The sequence below is a fragment of the Nicotiana attenuata genome, unplaced genomic scaffold (assembly GCF_001879085.1).
Source record: "Nicotiana attenuata strain UT unplaced genomic scaffold, NIATTr2, whole genome shotgun sequence".
Classification (NCBI taxonomy): Eukaryota; Viridiplantae; Streptophyta; class Magnoliopsida; order Solanales; family Solanaceae; genus Nicotiana; species Nicotiana attenuata.
In genome coordinates, this window is record NW_017676357.1 from 28,313 (window position 1) to 44,763 (window position 16,451).

Below are 16,451 nucleotides of genomic sequence, written 5' to 3' on the forward strand. Positions count from 1 at the left end.
TGACACTTCCTTGATACTTGCCCCTAGATCACATAATGCTTTGGCAAAATCGGCGCTCCCAATAGTGCAAGGGATAGTGAAAGCGCCCGGATTTCGAACTTCGGAGCCATTGAGTACACAATAGCACTCACTTGATGAGTCATCTTGATGGTTTCACAATTCATTGATCTTTTCTTGGTTACCAAATCTTTCATGAATTTTGCATATCCCGATATTTGCTTCAATGCCTCAACCAATGGCACATTTATGGACAAAATCTTCATCATATCAATAAACTTTTTGAATTGGTTCTCACTGTTTTGCTTTGCAAGCCTTTGAGGGCATGGAGTAGGAGGCCTTGGCATTGGTGCCTTAGCCTTTGGCACCATCAGTTCCGGCATGTCAATCACGTATTCCCTAGACAAGTTCACCTCTTCTTGTGTCTCCTCCACACTTTCATCTATATCAATTCTCACTTCTTCATTATCTTGAACCACATTACTTGGGATTTCATCCTCTTGAACCACAACATGTTCATCCATAATCCTTCTTTGATTTGAGGTGGGTGCATCTCCACCTTTTCCACTTCTAGTAGTCACGGCCATAGCATGTCCCGTATTATTCCCACCCTTCAGGTTTACCACCGTATCACTAAGTAATGCCCCCTTAGGATAAGTGTTCAAAGCTTGTGAGATTTGACCTAATTGAACCTCCAAATTCCGAATAGAAGTGTTGTGTGAGGCTATTTGAGCATCGGAGTTGGCATTCTTCTCCATCATCTATTTAAACATGTATTCAATTCTACCCATCTCATTGGAAGAAGAGCTCGGGCCTTGAGAAGGATAGGAAGGTGGATTGCTTGGTTGTTGGAACATCGGAGGCCTTTGAAAACCCAGCCCTTGGTTGTTGTTGTTGTTCCACCCTCCTTGATTATTGCCTCCCCAGTTGCCTTGATAGTTGTTGCCCCAATTGCCTTGATTACCCCAATTGCCTTGATTTCCTTGATTGTTCCAATTGCATTGATTACAATTACCACCACTCCAATTGCCTTGGTGGTTTTGGTTGTTCCAATTACCTTGGTTCCCTTATGACCTCCATTGTTGTTCATTTTGCCTTTGAGCATTATTTCTTTGACCTTGATAATTATTGACATACTGAACTTCTTCATCTTGCTCATTGAATGAATCACCTTGATCATAACCACTATAATCTTGCATAAATTGCTCCGGACGGTTTTGCATTTGTTGACCTTGTTGTCGTCTTTTGTTTACCATCATATTCACACCTTCCGTAGCATGCACTTGTTTCGGCCCTTGAACTTGTTGAAGATGCGCCTTGGTCAATTGGTTCATGGTAGTTGCAACTCGGCTATAGCTTCCCCGTGGTCATGTAGCTCCTTGTGTATGTGAATAACATTAGGGTCACCTCGTGGCACATTGGTTCTACTTTTCCATGCCGAAGAGGTATCCGCCATCTCATCAAGAATTTCCCAAGCTTTTGCATATGGCATGTGCATGAAGTTACCCCCGGTGAGTTGCTTAACCACACATTGATTAGATGTGTTGATCCCCCTGTAGAAGGTTTGTTGGATCATGGCTTCGGTCATATCATTGTTCGGATATTCTTTAACCATGGTACGATATCTTTCCCAAATCTCGTGCAATGGCTCATTGGGTTCTTGCTTGAAAGCGAGAATCTCATTCCGAAGCTAGCCATATGTCCCGGAGTGAAGATTTTGGAAATAAACTTTTCTGCCAACTCATTCCAAGTGGTGATGGAATGGTTGGGCAACATCTCTAACCAGTCCAATGCTTTTTCCCGTAGAGAAAAGGGAAATAGCCTCAACCTCAGTACGTCCTCAAAAACATTTGTTTGCTTGCTCCCCCAACAAGTATCGACGAAACCCTTGAGATGCTTGTAGGCATTTTGATTTGGAGCCCCAGTGAAGAAATCTCGTTGTTCAAGTAGTGTAAGCATCACGTTGGTGATTTGGAAGTTGCCCGCCCTAATGTGGGGCGGGACTATAGCACTTGCATAACCCTCGTTTGGCAATTACCGGTGGGCTGCCGCTCTTGGTGCAGGTGGGGGAGGGACGGGCACATTATCGTGAGGTGGGCGGCTCGCCTAATATCTTGAGGTTCAATAGGAACCTCATCTATGGCATCATCGTCCACGCCCTCCCCCAAGTGCACATTTCAGATAAGCTCGTTGTTGAGAACCATATTTGTACCTAGAATCAATTCAAACACAAAATTAGATAACTCGAATGGAAAGAAAGACAAAACACACAAAAATCTAGATATATAGCTAAATCCGTTTAACTCCCCAGCAACGACGCCAAAAATTGATCTCGTCCAAACTCACACCACAAATAGGTAGTGAGGCGGTCAAAGCAATAATAAACCCAACACGAGTCAGGATCGAACCCATAGGAGAGTTAGAATTTGGATTAGGTATAACTAGAGCTAATGTATGTTGTGCCTTAGATTGGACTTCCACATATTCATTGGTTGTTTTCTATTTCTACTTTTAGCTAATGAGTGCAGATAATAACTAGGAAACAATGTTTTTGGTTTTGAGTGTTTTTCAAATGATAAAGGAATATAGGGTCGTGACCTCCACCTAGGTAGCTACCTAACGGGTTGCAAACTATAGGGAAAGTTTGATTAATCGGGGTCGTGGTATATCAAACACACGCAATTGCTCACTCTATGCCTCTCGGTAGTTTGAGTGATTTTACCCGATTGGCTTTCTTAAGCCCAAATGGGTATTTGCACAAATCAAGTTATATATGCTCAAGTCGGGTCTTACTATCTCTAGATTTGACCCTTTAATCGGGGCTACCAATTTCTTAAATTCACCCCAGTTCCTTGCTAGCCAAGTTTTCCTAAACCTAGTCTCTCTTTCTCAAGCAAAGACTAGGTCAAAAAGGCATGAATCAATATTTGCAACCATTAATTCTAGAGTGTAAGCATAAACAGGCTAGATATCACTAACCCAATAAAAAACAAGCCCTAAAATTAAATATCAACACTAGGGTTGAGCCACAACCCTAGCTAAAGATTTAGCTACTCACGAAAAATGAAGAAATACAAGAAGAAATTAAGATAGAATGCATAATCATAGATTAAACAAAGAAAATCTAGTGTTAAGAAGTCAATCGATTACAAAATTACTTAAAGAAGTAAAGAAAAACGTTCAGGGGCAACTCTTCAAACTAAAAGTGACAAAAAGTTGTATTTATACTAAGCTGAAAATATCTGACAAAAATGCCTCTATGGAGGTTGTGCGGCCGCATTATTCTGATGCGGACCACAAAATGGGCTTCTGCAGCCGTACAATTCTAGTGCGGTCCGCAGCCTTGGGAAATTGGGCTTGAAATCTTCAGGCTTCTGCGGTCCCTATAAAAGTGGGTGTGGCCGCACTCGGGATTATGCGGTCCGCACTCCAAAACTGTCCAGCTCTCTGAATCTCAACTCTGCGGTCCGCATAAATATGGATGCGGCCGCAATTAACCTCCAGCGACCGCACAATTTCAGTGTAGTCCGCACTCCCTGAGCTGGCCAAAACATAGTCTCTGAATCTCCTTCTGTGGCCACACTAGAATTCTGCGGCCCGCAGTGCTATCTCATTTGCACTGTTTTGGTTCTTGTTCACTTTAGACTCCTTTATGAGTTGATTTTGACTTCTTTGGCTCGTTTCCCATTATTTTTGCAAGTAAGCACATTTTGTTAGTTTCCGGGAATACCTTTGAGCATTTTTGAGCTAAAACACAAGTAAAAGAGAGCAAATAAGCGGTCAAAAACGCTACTTATCAAACCATGTGGCATAAAAGAGTAGCACCAAAATACTCTAAAGTAGGAATATCATCCACCATGCTCGAGAACTCATCCGTAAGCCATGCTAGGCTGAATAAACATATCTGATATGATATAAAATATACATCCACATAAGGCTTACCACAGACCTAAAAGTCGATTCCAGTCATTCCAAAATAAGTCAATAACCATCCAAAGATCCACAATGATCCTCTCCATGACACATACGATCAATCGTCAAATCGAGAACAACTTCCACAGTCCACAACCAAAGGAATAGAGCATCTCTCGGTCATAAACTCTCTCGTTGGCGACAGTACTAAAATCTTCATACCTGATTTTAATCTCTAACGATCAAATGACTAACACGTCATACGTATATGATCTTCTTGTGGGATATACTACCACAACCTTCCGCACCAGGTAGTAAAATCTGAACATCAATGGCCATCGACCATGCTATTTCTATAATACTAGCCAAGCATCCGCATTTCAATACCCAACACTCCCACCATAAAACAGACCATCCTCAGGCTGTCCGAAAATAGTGTCAGCATACCCTGAAATTTTAAAATCCTCCCCCGCTCCTCCGAACTCGTGAAATTCTTATCAAAACCGGACCGCAACCTTGATCCTCAACTTCCAATTTCCATACCGCTCGCTGTACCTATCCTGACACTACGTGAGAGTCAAAGAATTTAATCATAAACCCTGAACCACCAGTAGAATAAATACTTCATCGGCTAGAACCCCTTTCACTCCACTTATTTCAGAAGAACAATTGCAACACACAACCAAATTCTCGTAACCGCAGAAAATACAAACCTCAAGTCGTCGTCTAAACCTCCATAACTCTTTCGGATTTCATTTACACTCAACAAGGCCATGAGAATCAAATACCTACAAATCAATCAAATTACGGTGGTTGTCAAGCCCGCACGTACAGCTACGAATCACTTGTATATCGTAACACACGGAAGGAACCGATCATTTCCATAACCATGTTGATTCAAACCATTACTAACTGACTCAACTTCTTCCAGTTTACTTTTGACTTGCCTTTGAAATAATAGTTCTATTCAAACACTTAACGGACCTCAAACAACACTTATCCTGAGTGACCCAAATCACGAGACCACATCGTCTCAATACCTATAAGTCATCTCATACCCTCCTTGTGCACTCAACAGTAGCTTTCACTGATACACCCGTCCTGAAAGATCTTCTACGAATCCGAAGTTGTTCCTCTAACACTGCACCGTAGACCTAAATATAACATAGAAATCTCCCAAGTATTCTTTACACTCTACTGCAAAATCCCGGTCTCCGACCACATACAAACCTAACATCCTTAGATACCACTCTTAATTTCTCGAGCCCACAAAAACTACTGTTGAGAGTCACCCACTATGACCTAGTCCCGAATATATAACCAAACTCTAGTGCGTTGTTTGCATATGAACACTCCCAAAGAAGCAATCGGATGAATTTTTCTCCTTGTACATCACATCCACAAGAAGCGTAAACTCTAAGTCATCACAAATTCTGCACAGGAATCGATAAGGCAAAATGTAGCACACATTCATCAAGTTCTTTGCCCGAATTATCTTTGATGTTACTGATAACCAGATACTACAAAGGCACACAACAATGTGACTGAATCTTAATTGGTGGGCTCCCTCGCTTAGATTTAAGCTACAATCACATAAATCTTGAACCCGCAATGAATCCTCCTTCTCAATTACCATGGTCTCACACCGTTTCCCGCTAAACTTCTCTCAATCTCTTGTTGAACTTTTCACAAAGCATTATGAATCATCAGCTACAATCACACCTTCGACCTCCTGATAATCGTACCATCTTCTCCAAGCGATCCAAGATCACATCGCAGTACATGCCTCCCTTTAGGTATAAAGTAGACTCTTCGTAGGAACTTCATCAAAATCACGCAACTGCCAGCCTGCTCATAGGAGATAGACCACCTGCGTAATTCTGTATGAACACCTTCCAATAACATTGCTGGTTACAACTACCACGAAATGAGTAAACCCTCTTGAGCCCATGCTCGTACACCTGTTGTAAGAGTCCATTCATTCTCTATTAGCATCAGCTGAAGGTCCATGTATCATCCCAAAGCGATACTTAAGCTTTCACATCCCTCTTCATTCAAAGCGAACTCATTCCCGTCATATTCAAGCTTCCTCCATTCAGCAGCCACCATCCCAAATGAAATGCATAAGCTTAGTCATTATCCACCATGATCCCCAAAACGCTCCAAACTTTCTCAAAGCATGTGGCTATCCTACCATAGAATCCATACCTACTCTGCCACTCCCACTTTGGTTAAACCATCTCCTTAAGCAACTTCTCGGCCCCTGCTGTTCGTACTTGACCTTCTAGCAATTCAACCTCCAAGAGACACCTCCCACCATGCCTTTCCTCATCCTTCGCTGCCCAAATACTGCCTCAAATAAAAATTCATATCTGGAGCACCCGAACTAATAAATTGCTACCAACTCTAAGACTCTACGAAGATCATTTTTCTCGAGCCATCAACATTAGAAATACCGATTCAACGCTAAAACCGCTACACACTGCCATCTCAGACAACCGCTTCTTAGGCACCATTTCACAACACCCTACCCCAAAGGTAAATCAAAGAAGACCATAGCACCAACGAGCCTTAATGCGTTCAAACAACGACGATGACATCACATCACAAATGATAATTTTCATCAAGTTCGAAAATATCTAATCTCGCTACTCCGTCAACCAAGGCCTGAACATCCCTAGTCCAATTGCTTTTCCTCCTCTAGAATTGAATGTCGAACCTCTAAACCATTCACCGAGAAATCCTCTATTCGCATCATTCACTACCGCGACACATAAATAAATACCCTACCATTTACACCAATACTGCGCGATAACAACATATGAACATTATAATAAATTGTCCAAAGCCTCGAAACAGTAGGCAACACTAGTACTTGGCTGAAACGACAGAGAACCTTTCCACAAGGCGATGATAATAGCCCGCTAATATGTAGGGAGAAACATTCTGCACCACGTCTACCGTACCACTACAACTCCTCGATGCCCAATTGATAACAAGTGGTCAACATCGTATAAGAATGAGTAGGAAGGAAATGAAGTCATAAGCTTCAATGGAATCAAATCGCACGACGAGGAATCAAGAAGTTAAGTGCTCCTAACAGCCCTGTAGTCTCTCGAAGATAAGTATAGACGTCTCTGTGTCGATCCACAAGACTCTACTAGACTCGTTCATGACTCGTGAGACCCAAGTGAACCTAGAGCTCTGATACCAAGCTATCACGACCCAATTACCACTATAGGTCGTGATGGCACCCAACGTTACTGTTAGGCAACAGTGAACTACCAACTTAATTATTGTTTTTATTATTTTCGAAATCGTGAATTTTATTAGATAAAGGAAATTAATGCATTAAAATCATGGAAACTTACCATTTAAATAGAACACATAATAAAAGTGTGTAAACACTAAGCAAACCCACAATCAAATTCTAGAACATCCCAAAATCCGGTGTCATAAGTGCATGAGCGTCTACTAAAGAGTGTAATAAATAATACAATATTTGTCCGAAATATAAAATAGACAGGTAGAAGTAAATAAATAAGATGGAGGTGTGGGCTGCGGTGCGTAGCATAGAAAGCAGCTCACCATAAAGTCCCTTCAGCAGTTGCACCTACGCATCAAGAAGGCCATCAAGGATCCTATCAGATCATGCACAATAAGTGCAGAAGTGTAGCATGAGTACGTAAATCAATGCGTACCCAGTAAGTATCTAGCCTAACCCCGAAGAAGTAGTAACGAGGGGTCGACATCGATACTTACTAGCGGTCCAATAAATAGGGTACATGAATCATAGGCATGCATGAAAAATAACAAGATCAATAGGGCAAGGAACAGTATGTTACAAAATCCTTTAGCAAAATTTCATTAGTTTAAAATCCCTAAGGGCCACATGCTATCTCATCACTATAAGAACCATCAATTTAATATCTGCTCTCAAGTGATAGAAGAATATCATGAAATTTTCAAATTCTATCAAGAGGGTAATCTTGTGGGGTATTCAGACTCTTAACGATTTTTATGCACGAATTATGCCGAGGTCGTTCGGCCTGATCCATATAGTCGTGTATATACACTGTCGAGGTCGTACGACCCGATCCATGGATGCATTATATATATATATATATATATATATATATATATATATATATATATATATATATATATATATATATATATATATATATATATATTGGCGAGGCGTTCGACCAATCCACACGAATAGGGAAACTCTTCGGATTTGTAATTTATATATTTACAACTTCAAGGTAAGACCATAAAAAAATATAAATTTCCATCAGTGATTAGCACCCCCGCCAAATATCTAGACAATGAGGATCGATTCAACATAATCTTTAACCAAATTCTTACTTATTAATTCAAGAAATTTAAACTAGCAAATTGAGTTCAAATTGTGCAAGTAATAGCATAATAAAGGCCTACGTTTATTCGGACATAACATGAATCTAGTTACGTACATACTCTCGTTGCCTCGTGCGTACGTAGTCCCCACAACTAGTAGCACATAATAATCAAATACCTACAGGGGGGTTTCCCCCTCATAAAGTTATGCAGGAGACTTACCTTACTCTGAAGTTCTATAACTGGCTCCAATGCCTCTCTAACACCTCAAATCAATGCCCATTGATCCAAAACTAGTCAAACAATCATGCAAACCAATAAAAATATACTCCAATGCTGATAATTAATAAATTTACAACAATTCTCAACTCCGCTCGAAAAGTCAATAAGTCAACCCTCGGGCCAATGTGCCCGGATTTCGAAAATTCCTGAACATAATCATTACCCATAACACCACGAACTCAAATATATAATTTATCCCTACTTCCATGTCCAATATCATGGTAAAAATCCAAAAATATTAAATTCTAGATTTTCTACAAAAATCCCACAATTTCCGTAACTTTTCATGTTTAAGTCCATATATAAACCATGTATTTACTTGCAATAAGTGGGAATCACTTACCTCCCATTAGATGATGAAAATGACACTCCAAAGTCGCCCCAAATTCAAGCTCCATAGCTCAAAAATATGAATGAAATACTCAACCCTCGAATAAATAGGGTATGCCTAGCAATCGTTGCACCTGCGGTCACTGGATCACATATACGGTCCCGCAAGTGCGGTCTGAGGATCGCATCTGCGAACACCCTCCGCCTCCAGTACTTTCACTTCTTTGGACACAGATCCGCTTCTGTGAGTCCGCTTCTGCAGAAAACACCTCGTACCTGCGGAAGCGCACCTGCTCTTGAGCCTCCGCATCTGTGGAAGACCATGCCTCTTCACCTTTCGCTTCTGCGCAACACTGCCCGCATCTGCGAGCTCGCAGGTGCGGTAAATTCCTCGCACTTGCGAATCCAGCCAGCCTCAATCCCAACCACTTCTGCGACCCCTGGGCTGCTTACGCGGTCTCGCACCTGCGGCCAGAACCTAGCAGGTGCGAACACACCAGAAGCCTTAAGCTTCAGAAATTCTTTAAGTCCAAAACTCGATCCAATTCCAATCTGATTCGCACCCGAGGCCCCTAGGACCCCCATCCAACCATACCAACGCATACTAAAACATGATATGAACTCAGCCAAAGCCTCAAATCATGACAAACAATATCAAAACTACAAATCGACGGTCAAAATCTTTCTTTCAACTTTCAAAATTCGTCGAACGCATCCGAATTACACTTAAACATCTTCGAATGACGCCAGACTTTATGTGTAAGACACAAATCACGATATGAACCTATTCCAAAGCTTGGACTCCCAAACGAATATCGACAACACCAAATTCTGCTTCAAGTCAAACTTAGGAATTTCTAAAACCTTCAAAATACCAACTTCCCATAATAAGAGAAATACTCTCGGACCACCTGATACTCAACCCAAACATACGCCCAAGTCTGAAATCATCATACGAACCTATCGGAACCTTCAAATCTCGAATCCGAGGTCGTTTACTAAAAGGTCAAACCTTTGTCAACTTTTTTAACTTAAAGCTTCCGAATTGAGAATTTTCCATCCGGATCAACTCCGAACTTCCCGAAGTTTAATTTCGACTATGCGTACAAGTCATAAAATATGAAGTGAAGCTACTCAAGGCCTCAAACTATCTAACGACGTGCTAGAACTCAAAACAACCGATCGGGTCGTTATAATCATAAATTAGGGCTTCAATCAATAAAAAACGGTTTCGACTTTTAAATTTAATACATTTCAGTTCCTTTTAAGACTTTTGGGTGATTACAAGCTGACTTTTGAGATTTGTGTACTATATGAATGACTTATTCAACAAATTTTGTTTTAATTTGAAAAAGTCTCTAGGGCTTACGTCTCACTACAAAAACACGCCTCAAACGCCCGAGCATACACCCGAATTACTGGGCGTACGCCTCTTGAGACTTTCGCCCCATACTATCACCTCGGGGCATTTTTAATGCGCCTTGCGCCAGAGCTCGCCCCTAAAACGTCTTTTAAAACTCTGGTCTTACCACATCCAAAAGTTTCAAGCCATGGCCACCAATTGTCCCCAATATTAACGTTCTTTAGACTTTTAATCGAGTGGAGTTTGCTTACATTATAACTAATCTTCATTACTTTGCATTATTTGTTTCCAATTCCAGCACTCACCATTTGCACACTTACATTATTACTAATGTTTCATATGCATATGCAACGTGCTTCTTAGTTTGTTATCTTATTTGGATTTTTTAAAAACGAGTTAAATAAATATAGCTGGTGAAAGTATATTAACTAGTAAACTTCAATTCTTTCTTCTCAGTCTCTTAATTAATCACAAGCTAATAGTTCTAGACAAAGTACTTTATATTCGGTTAAGTGCACTAATAGCCACTTTAGTTTTAAGACTGGGGTTTAAAACATAGCAATCATTTTCAATGAATTTAGTACCCTGTTTGGCCAAGCTTATTCAAAGCCAAAAACACTTTTTTTTTTAAAGAAAAAGTGCCCTTTTTCAAAGTTGAATTGTTTGGCAAGCTTTTAAAAGAAAAAAAATATATATTTTTGAGTAGAATTAGAAGTAGCTTTGGAGAAGCAGAAAAAAGCAGTTTTTCTCCAAAAACACTTTTGAGAAAAATACACTTGGAAGCACTTTTGAGAAAATATACTTAGAAGCACTTTAAAAAACTTGATCAACAGTAATTGCTGTCAAAAGTGCATTTTAAGTTAATTAACCAAACACAAATTATTTTTCACCAAAAATATTTTTGAGAAAAAATATTTCTTAAAATAAGGTGATAGAAACTGGCCCAAGCAGGCTATACGACAACCATAAGTTGAAAAGAGTGACTACCAAGTGCCATTCCTACTAAAACTCCTGCAACCGAGAAATTTATTACCCACTAAAACTGGGTGTGATGGTTTAAAATAAATAAAATGTGGTACTAACGTCAAGAAGTGTAGTTTGAAGGAGCTGTTTAAAATTATAAAAGGGAAATGGCAAAATGGTCTCCTGACCATTTAAACTTGCATCCAATTTCTATTCCGATAAATAAATTTATAATTTTCTTATTTGAACACCTCAATTCTACATATGTGAACCACTAAACACCTTTGATCATTGACTATGCTTATGTGGCAAGAACACAGGCAACATGGACAATGTGCATGAAGCTCACATAATTAACGCGCGTCAGTACAATAATTTTGTTTAAAATAATTTTACAATTAGGAAAAAAATAATAAATTAAAAAGAAAGAAAGGGCCCCATCCCATCCCTTTCTTTACTAGTACATCCTTTCCCCGTTCTTCCTCGATCATTGTCCACCAACCCCCCAACTAAGGTCTGCAGTAGAGAGATTGAGCTCAATAACTTGACCATTTGAGCGTGAAATTCCGTTTCTCTCATTATAGGTTCAGATGAACCAAAGAGAAAGGAAAAGCGGCACAATTCAGAAATTCTCGCTCATATCCAACTTTCTGATGCTCTGGTGAAGTTTCTTATTACAGGAGAGATTGAATTGCCACGGTACAACGTTGTTAAAAGAATTTGGGAATACATTCAATAAAATAACTTGCAACTGCAGGGACTTGAAGAAGAAAAATTCCGACCATTCAAAAACCCATTTGAATCAAACCCAACAGTTTAACTTCCAAATCAAACCCAACAATTTCACTCTCACTAAGCACCCTTCAATTTTCCCAAGCTATTCTTTCACTGAAAGTCAAGGTATAGTTGAGAGGGAGATTAAGCATCCAAAACTTGCATGCCAATTTTCGAATTAGGCAAAAATAATGCAAAAATCAATTTTTGAATTCCAGAAGAAAATTAACGATGACTTCAGGGTGGGGAACATTCTGGTATAGTTTTCCTAATTGACTTTAATAGAAATAAGAAGAGAAGTAGAAAAGAGATCGGATGAAGGAAACTGGCTAATTTTTTGGATTTTGTGTTTGGTCGGAAGCTTTCCCGGCAGTGTCTTCTTTTACTGGTTTTGGGGGGGGGGGGTGTTTGAGTGGAGAAGAAAGTAAAAATAAAATGAAATTTTGATAAATTAATTTTAAAAGTGGGGTCCACAAATAACACGTGTCAAGCAATAAATGGTTCTACTATATGACGTGTTTGACATGTAAGCGCAATTGATATACATGCTCGATTGGATGTGTTTATAAGTATTCATTCGGTCAAGTCGAGGTATTCAAATGAAAAAATTATAAGTTTATATCGAGTTGGCAATTGAGTACAAGTTTAAATGGTCAGGAAACCATTTTGACTAACAAACGAAAGTAAAAACTTCCAATTAAGTATAGAATGATGACGCTAGTAATAAAGTAATTGACGTCATTTATTAGTTCATTTCAATGATCACATTAATTAAAAAAGTGAAGTATTTGGTTAGTATATTATATTCAGTTGGGATAGTGTAGTGAATTGCTATTATGCCCAATTTCAGTACGATTTTACCAATAGACAGTTAGGAGCTGTGAAAGAACTAATTACCTTTTCTTCTTTTACTTCCTCTCCCGACCTTCCATCCTAAAAAGGAAAGTTTGACTACAAAAAAATTTATTTTGTGCCTACACAATTGACGCTAGTTGTATGAGGTTTTTTTTTTGTCTTACAATTTTGCGATCTCAGAATCTTGCGGACCCAAATATGTAATGAGTCCACAAATGTGTGAAATAAAAAGAGACCTCACACAATTAATGTCAATTGTAAATGCATGCAAAAATGAATCTTGCATGCATGACTATGTGATTGATTTACTGCTGGTCCAGTAATCTTTCATTCTTTGTTTCCAAAAGTAGTGGTTAATGTTGAAGCCAAACGCACTCACGCAAGTGCACGTGATCGTCAAGTAATAAAGTAGTGAGTAGAGTATAGTTCCCACGAGGACTTGTGATTAACTATTAACTAAATTAGACTATCCTAATTATCTAAACAAGAATTAAACCTAGAAATATTTGATTCTAAACTAATTAAAATAAACAAAAACAAATAATGAACTTTGGACAGAGAAAGAGCAGATTTTTATGGTATCAATGTAATGAAAACGATCTAGGGTTATGGGCTATCTAACATTCCTATTGTATTCTTCAATTGAATTGACTAACTAATTTATCTAGTTTATTGGTTGACAGGGTTAATATTGCTCATAAGAATCTGTCGAGTTCTTACTCGCCTATTCAAACTAACCTAATGCCTATATGTCTATGGAGTTAGAATCAACAAGAGCGCATTTATAATTCCTGTAAATTAACCAAGCAAGGCAATTAGGTATATGTCTATCCTAACCGCGAATCCGTTCCCCGAGGCCCAGGTTCAAGAACTTGCTCTACTCAATCCTATATGCAATCTAGAATTCCCACTTTCGAGTTCAATTCTAGATTCGTAGATAGTATTCAATTGGTGATCAAGCAATCAAATAATTAAGTGCAGGATTGAATAAATAAACCATATGATAAATTAAGAAATCAAAATCAATATCCGAATAACAATAGTCATGAAAGAACCACAACCCTAGAACGTGAAGTTTAGCTCCACATAGACATGGTAGCAAAACAACAAATCATACAAAGAAACATAAAAATTACTAAGTTGGGTGGAAGAAAAGATAAAATCCGGCCTCCACGGCGGCTCTGTGCTCTTCCTTCGTCAAAAATTGCTCTCAAAAACGTTCTCCTATGTATATATACCAAGTAGGGTTGGGCCCAAATAATTATACCTTCTCCAATGTGAAAAAGGACACTTTTCCCGGGCTTAACTAGCGCTGCAGCGCATTTGACCGCGCATCTGGACGCGTTAATTGGCTGACTTTCTGTTTCTGGGCGCGCTAAAACTAGCGCGGCCGCGCATCTTGGCATTTTTCACCCTGTTCCATCCCGAATTTGGAAAAACGTAAAACATGAAAGTTGTAGCCCTTTGAGTTAACTTTCCAACCATATATTGTGGAGCCAAAATGAAGTTCTGAGCGAAAAGTTATGTCTATTTTACTAGACAGTACGCAATCTGCCTACTTGAGTCTTCGTTCGCTCTAACTATCATCCGCTGACCCCCAAACACGATCCCGGCTTAATTCCTTGAACTTTTACTCAAACTTTAAAGCTCCAAATCACTTGAATTCATTCCATAACATCTATACAGCTCGGAATCACTCTTACAATGCATAAAACATACAATTAGTGCAAAACACTAGCGATTAAAGCTCAAACTCAATTAAAGTGCAGTAAATTAGAGTGTAATTATCGACTAAAATACGTAATTATAGCCTATCATCAACACCCCACACTTAAACGTTGTTCGTCCTCGAGTCAACCAAAAATTTACTCTATCTATGAGCACTTAACATATTTGAAGCACACTACACCAATGATTATGGTTGATAGCAACAATTAAACTCTAGCATATGCAATCACATACACTTCCCTTTTTCTTATGCCAACTTCAAAAATATTCAGACAAAGACAACATGCTCATAACAATCCTAGCCTCACAAACCGACTCAATGTCACAATGTACTCATGGCTTGAACACCCAACATCCTAGAGAAGTCTAATAATGTAACCTATCCTTCGTGAAACCATGTGCCCTCACAACCAAGGCAAGAGAGTAAGTTGAATCCACACATTCGAATCTCATGATCAAATATATTTTAAGGACTCATATATATCAAAGAAAATATCGCTCACCCTCACAAAAGAAGTCACATGCATGTAATTGATACCATAGGCTTGCCCATAATGTAAATCTATATTAATGTAGGCTCACTCGATCTAAAATCAATTAGGACTTTTTCATGGTTGTAATGTGGGCTAAGGGACGGGTAGGATATATTTAGAAATAGTGACTAACCCTCCTAAGCACTTTAACACACCACATAATCAACTTTAAGCGCAAATTCTTCAATCCCAACTTCAATTTCACAACTAAAATTACTCCCAACAATGTTTCCTCTTTCTTTAAGCACTACATTAATTCATACCTACTAGCAGGAACAAGACAACAATGTATTCATCTCTATATTTTTTTATTCCTTCAGATTATTCTTTTTTTTTTTAATTTCTGCTAATGGTGTATTATTTTACAAAACAAGTGCACCTTTCTTCCTTTTATTGGTTCCACTCAAAAGCCACCCCACACTTAGTTCCTTCTTACTTCTTTTAGCGCTCATCTCACAATTAAAGTGCTTTAAGAGGAAAAGGGATCAAAACAATGTCAATTAAGAATAAAAAGGGTATAGGCTTGTAATGTGGGTGCCAAATAAAAGTCTATAGGCTCAAAAGGGCTTAACTAGGGATAGATTTTATTTGTGATAAGCAATAAAGCTCAAAAAAATCAAAGAAAGCCTAAAGTCATTTTTCAAACCGAACATCACCTAAAATTTCGCTTCAACTCACATACCGGGCAAGTTCTAGACACAAGTACAATACATAGACTATACAAAAACCTCACCACACATGGCACATGACTCACTAAGAACGGTATCATTCCGACTCTCAAACAAATGCAAGTATTCACGGAGCCACGAGATATTAAGCATGAAGCACAAAGTGAACATAAGTCAAGAAAACGAGACATGGGCATCACAAGACATGCTATCCAACATATAAGGCATCATCAATAATTTCAAATCATAGGGAAGATACTACACATGCCAAAGCCTAAATATGCTACTATCAAACAAGTCAAGGGCGCCTAGGTATCTCATCTTTCTTCCTCCATTTATTCCCTAAATTCCTAATCTACTCTAAAAATATAAAAAAATACTACTACCCGGTTCAAACTACATCCCATGAAAAAGAACCGAGGCACAAAGAAAAATCACGGGGGATTATTACTACCTAAAGAAAATAAAAGGCATATTTTTGGATCTTTTTGTTTAGACTTTAATCCCTCAAGAAAACTGTCTAGGAGATCCATCGTCGGGAAAAGTCCAAATCTTTCAAAAAAAAAATTCGTTTTTTTAGTTTTTTTTTGTTTTTAAAAAAAAAATTACTAAACTAAGAACGAGTACTATAACTAAGCTAACATAGCACAGAAAATCACCCAGACAATCTCCTCACCCCACACT